At 42.0% G+C, this 6,513-nt stretch overlaps 1 non-coding gene across 1 annotated transcript; it reads right to left on the minus strand.

The window, feature by feature from the left end:
- Window positions 1-682: 682 nt before the first annotated feature.
- Window positions 683-789, minus strand: LOC148580585 (small nucleolar RNA R71). Its single transcript, XR_015895592.1, has one exon. It is a non-coding gene; the product is annotated as a small nucleolar RNA R71 (small nucleolar RNA).
- Window positions 790-6,513: the final 5,724 nt, after the last annotated feature.

Raw genomic sequence — 6,513 nt, forward strand, 5'->3', positions numbered from 1 at the left:
CTAACTGTTTGATATATTGCATCACTCACACTAACAGTAATTCTAACAGAATACTTTCTGGATCTGTTTTCCTTGCTTGTACCTTGTTGGTTGTATGACAGGGAGGAGAAGCGGGGCTTCAACTTCCTTTGATTCTGAACCTGAGAGGACCTTCCTTAGATTAAGGAGGAAAGTAAGAGGAAAAATAGTAGTGGGTGCTGAGGAAGAGGAAGAGTACTTTGAACTAGACATGGAGGAGAATATGGAGAACATTCATGAAGAAGAGGCTCACAACCATGGCAGAGAAGGTCTAGCAAATCATGCTGGGCAAGAAAGAAGAGTTCTAGGCTCCTACATCAACCCAAACCCACGAAACTGTGGGAGTAACATTCAAAAGCCAACCATACATGCCAACAACTTTGAACTAAAACCACAGCTCATCACCCTTGTTCAGAACAACTGTTCATTCGGAGGAGGCGTCCAAGAAGACCCCAATCAACATCTAACCACCTTTCTGAGGATATGCGATACTGTGAAGTCTAATGGTGTTCATCCTGACACCTATAGACTACTTTTGTTCCCTTTCTCACTCAAGGATAAGGCATCTAAATGGCTAGAATCCTTCCCTAAGGAGAGTTTGACAACCTGGGAAGATGTGGTAAACAAATTTTTAGCCAGATTCTATCCTCCTCAAAGAATCAACAGGCTGAGAGCTGAGGTTCAAACTTTCAGGCAGCAGGATGGTGAGACTCTATATGAAGCATGGGAGAGGTTTAAGGACCTAACAAGGAGGTGTCCACTAGATATGTTCAATGAATGGGTGCAGCTACACATTTTCTATAAAGACCTTTCTTATGAATCAAAAAAAGCAGTAGATCACTCATCCGGGGGATCTCTGAACAAGAAGAAGACCATTGAGGAGGCCATAGATGTCATTGAAACTATAGCAGAGAATCACTACTTCTATGCCTCCGAAAGAGGAAACACTAAAGGAGTGATGGAGCTAAACAATGTAGATGCTCTGCTGGCCCAAAACAAGCTCATTACCAAGCAATTAGCTGACCACACCAAGAAGATGGAGAGGAACCAAGTAGCAGCAATCACCACCTCATCAACAACCCAAGAGGGAGTGAATGCAGAGGCAGAAAGTGAGCAGGAACAAGCCAAACTACATTGGGAATTCACCTAGACAAAATCATGACCCATACTCCAAGACCTACAACCCTGGTTGGAGGAATCACCCAAACTTTGGGTGGGGGAATCAACAAGATCAAAGCTAAGATCAGAGACATCACAACCCCAACAACAATGCAACTCACCAACAATTCACACAGAGAACATATCAACACCACCATAACAACACCTCTCCACATCCATATCAAAACCAAAATAACACTCATCATCCTTCTACCTCCAATCCCAACCTACCATCATCTGATGACAGACTCTCAATGATTGAGAACCTGCTTGAAGGCATATGCAAAGAGATTCAAGACAACAAGGTGTTCAAGAAGGAAGTGCGAGCAAATTTTAAGAACCAGGGAGACACTATCAAGAGGTTGGAATCTCAAGTGGGGTATCTCTCTGAGCAGATTCCCAAACCTACAGAAGGATTCCTAAGTGACACAGAGAAAAATCTGAGAGGTGAAACAAAGAAAGTAAGATGGAAAGATTGCAAGATGGTCACTATAAGTGGTAAGGAGACTGAGGACAAGCCAAATAAGCCGTCAGAACAACCTGGAGATACCTCAGCAGAGAAGAAGGAAAAAGATCACCAAGAACTAAAAATCTCAAAACAGAAGCTGCTGAAACTCTATGCACCCTTTCCCCAACTACTCAATGGTGCTGTGGAGAAGAGAATATACTCAAGATTTCTTGACTTGTTTGCATCTCTTCATGTAAACATACCATTCATCAAGACCATCCAACAAATGCCTTCATACATCAAGTATATGAAGGAACTGCTTTCCAGGAAAAGCTCACTCAAGCGAGGCCAAACTATAGTGATGAATAAGGAGTGCAGCGCCCAGGGAGTTGCCTACAAAAAGAAAGGACCCAGGTAGTTTCTACATTCCTTGTGCCATCAGAGAAACCATGTTTGATAAGGGACTCTGCGATTTGGGAGCAAGCATCAACTTAATGCCCTTATCCCTTATGAAGAGGCTGCAGATCAATGAGATAATGCCCACAGATGTAGTGATCAGGCTGGCTGATAAAACTCAAAAACAAGCAATAGGAGTGGTGGAAAATGTGTTGGTAAAGGTTGGGAAATACTTTCTCCCAACAGACTTTGTCATATTGGACATGGAAGAGAGTCACACTCACCCAATCATATTGGGAAGACCATTCCTAGCTACAGCCAGAGCACTCGTAGATGTAGAGCGAGGGGAGCTAATCTTGAGGATCCATGATGAACAACTCAGCTTTAATGTCTTCAAACTCTCACAAGAAACAGATCAAGAGAACAAGGAACCATGGAAGAATCACAGTGAGATACTGAAGGAAGAAACAAGCACTGAAGCACAACCAGCACATCTGGGAACTCCCTTGATTGATGAACAAGGCAAACAGCAATTGCCACAGCTCAAAGAAAATCAGGAGAAACCCAAACCATCAGAATCATATGAGACTAGTAACCACATTTCCTTAGAGGAGGAGGTCACAAAGATTAAGACAACATCACAAGGAACAAAGAAGAAGGTACCAAGGAGGTGGAGGAACAAGAAGATCCCTACCGAGGACTTCTCTCCAGGGGATAAAGTGATCTCAGCTTACTTCCCAAATATCTCCCCTGATCTCCCCATTGTACCATCTCAGTTACCTAAGGTCTTCACTATCAACAGAGTTCTCTCCGTGGAACATGTAGAGATCATTGATACAACCACTGGATATAGGTCTACTGCCAGAGGAGAAGACTTGAAGCATTATCAACCTCCCTGATGAAGGAGAAACGTCAAGCTAGTGACGCTAAAGAAGCGCTTCATGGGAGGCAACCCATGTTTTATATGCTTTTAGAAAATAGTGAATAAGTCAATATTCATGAATTCCAACCCAAACTTGACAAACACTTGGTGAAATCCTTATCAGGCAGTATATAGTGAAGAATAAGTTTGGTGTTCAAAGCATGCTGGGAGAGCTTGAATGCAAACCAGAGCATGCTAATCTTGGAGCCTTGAATAAAACTTTTTCATCACAGTGCTACAAACTAAGTTTGGTGTCACCCAAGGTGCCACCAATGTGCATATAAGGATACACAGTTAGTTAGTTAGTTGATGTTCATGAATAAACAATCTAGTTCTTTTTCTTTATTATTCTAGCCATAAAGTTTAATTTCTCAATGATATTAATTTTTTTTATTTTATTTTTATAAGAAAAGGGAAAGGAGCATTGAAGGGGATTGATTGGACAATTAAATGAGGAAGGTTCGGACACCACAAGAGGAGGGTACTACACACGTGCATCAAGGAGGGATGCATTGGAAAATGTTGCCATGCAACATTGAAAAGAACGAGACCCTTGAAGACCGAACCAAGCCCCCTCATAAAAACGATGATCCTTGTGCCCATCCCCTGCAAAACCCCATCCGTCCATCCAACAACCACCACATCAATCCATACCCTTCATTCCCTCATCATTTCCCTATATAAGTGAGTCATAGTCCGTACTTTCCCTTCATTGCACTCAATCCTAAACAACCAAAAGTCTCCACACCCTTACCACCTTTACACATTAACTCCCATTCATGGCATCTTCGAGTGCTAAAAGAAGGAAGGGAAAGGAACCTATGGAGCAACACCCGTATGATGAAAAGAAATTTAGAAGCTTGCACCATGCATTGCAGTACGGGTGGATGGTTGATAAGGAAATAATTTATGAACTTGGATTTCAAGTCAAAAAGAATGAGTGCCCGTAAATCACGACGAAGGTAGAAAAGAGGCGATGAGAGCTCCTCACTGATCTGGTGGTTAAGGTAAATGCAAATCTTATAAGAGAATTCTATGCAAATGTGGTCCGATATGATAAGGCAGATGAGTTATATACAAGCTTTGTGAGAGGAAAGATTGTGGATTTCAGTCCCATGAGTGTCATAAGAGCATTAAAGCTACGGTCCATACCGTTTGAAGAAGAGAGTTATCATTCAAGAATGGACAACAGCCCCAATTATGACCAGATTGTGCAAGATATTTGTGTACCCAGAGCTGACTGGGAAAGATATGCAGATAGGAGACCAAGGTTCATCAAGAGAGCAGACCTCACTCCGGAAGCAAAGGGGTGGTTCGAAATTGTAAGGAGGTCCATCCTCCCAGCAGAGAACAACTCAGAGGTGAATCTCAAGAGAGCCACAATGGTGCACTGTATACTCAAAGGAGGAGAGATCAAGGTACATGAACTCATAGCCACAGGCATTAGAAAGATGGCAGAGAAAAGCGACTCAAGAGGAAAGTTAAGTTACCCCAGCACTATTTACCGACTATGCAAGAAAGCTGGGGTGGTGTTTGAAGATGAGGACCCCGTGTGGATAAAAGAGGGAATTCCAATAACCGTTCGATGGATGCATGCTGCCGCATCCCCCCTGCCTCAACGGAAGCAAAGGAAGAGGCCAGCCCCTCAAGTAGTAGAAGGACAAATCTTAGAGGGGCAAGTACCAGCCACTTTGGATATGCACCAACTACAGGAAGCCATTGATGGCCTATCTAGACAATATTTGGAAAGCCAAGGAGCACAGGAAGAGCTTCAACTACAGATAATGGGGCAACAAGAGGAATCACACTCAAGATGGATGACTCAACAAGGGGAGTGGCAAAAGCAAATGAGGGAGCAGCAACTGAGTCAAGGATAACAATGGAGTGAAACATTCCACAGGATAGAACAAAGGCAAAATGAACAACAAGAATCTATCCAGAAGCTAATCAACATCCAAGCACATCAAGGTGCACACATACATGAGATGCATCGAAGACAAATAGAACAGGAAGAACTATTGGACGAGCAAAGGACATTCGCAGAAGGAGTTTACATGAGCGAGACTGGGCATCATATAAACACTCAAGCCAGGCTCAGATACTTAGTAGGACAGCTGCCTATATTGCATCCGGGAATCGCAAGGTATGAGGAAATAAAGGATGAATTAGCACGAGAAGAAAGACAAAGGGTGGAAGAGAGTCATGAATCAGTTAGGAAGGCACTTGAGGATTGGAAGCAAGCAAGATTGGCACGGATGCGAGGAAATGCAAGAGGACACAAGGAAGACAAACAAGGAGGGGAGCATGGGCAACCACATGAGTAAAAAGTGGTGGAGTTCCTTCTTTGGTCCATCTTTTTCTATGCTTTAAATAAGGAAGATCTTGTATGAAATAGAACATGCTTCCATGTTAGTTTGAACCTTTTTCAATTCTGTCTTTTAAACTTTTTGTTAATTAGGGCTGTGTTTTCTAGTCTGAATGTCATTATTGCATCGTTTTCTTACTTAATTGTATGCTTGTCCTTTTGAATCAAATGAAAAGAGAATTAGTGTTTTATAAAAGATCAGAGTGGAGTTCATACTATGGAGTAAGTTCCTGAGTTTGTGGTGTGGTCATAAGTTAGCTAAGTTGGTTCAACCACAAGGTGGGAAGACAACTATCTGTCATGAATCATATGCTTGAACACACCCATGAGACTAGCTAAATAACAAGATCCTAATAAGAAAAAGGGAAAGAACAATCAAAGTTGAAGAATAAAAGAAAAATAGCAAGAAAAGAGGCTAGGCACCAAGGGTTTGAGTCTTGAGGGATGACTCTATGGTGTTCCTGTACCAAGGATCTGCTTGGATTACTAAGCTCTCAGGGCTGCTTTATCACCTGGTAACTTGGGTTAACTAACCCGGAATTATCAGTTGAAAGTCCACTATCAAGAGCAATTTTTGCTACAGAACATTTAGTAACCCAAAGAGGTGCTGGACACCAAGACCTCAAGGAAAGAAAATAAACAAACTATGTGCCTGTGGTGTGTATGTATGGGGGAGAGACTTGAGGAAGTAAGTCCTTAGGGGTGCTTCAACACCTAGCACCTTGAACCAACAGGTTCGGGAGTGTTGGCTGAAAGCTTATTCTAAAGAGTTGACCCCTTACAGAGTACTTAGCCTAAGAACACAAATAAGCCCTGAAATGACAACAAAAGGATCAATGAATAAAAGTCTCATGGGATGCAATCAAGTGAGTATTCTAGAATATGATAAAGGTCTGAAAGCCAGTGAAGGAATGAACCTAAGTTGCTATGCATGAAACCACCATAAAACCAGGAACATGACTTCCACAAGAATGACTCATTTCTCTTGGCATTCCATTCATTATTCTCTTGTTCTAGTACTTGCTTAGGGACAAGCAAGCTTTAAGTTTGGTGTTGTGATGCCAGGGCATTTTGGCCAGTTTTATTGACATTTTCTTTACTGTTTTTAAGGTAGTTTCATGCATTTTCTTAGAAAATAAATTAGTTTTGGGTAGATATTCACTTACATCTTGATTGAAGCATACATTGTGCACTTTACATGATTTC

Source organism: Arachis ipaensis, chromosome B10, assembly GCF_059453495.1.
Source record: "Arachis ipaensis isolate K30076 ecotype BB chromosome B10, ASM5945349v1, whole genome shotgun sequence".
NCBI classification, from domain to species: domain Eukaryota; kingdom Viridiplantae; phylum Streptophyta; class Magnoliopsida; order Fabales; family Fabaceae; genus Arachis; species Arachis ipaensis.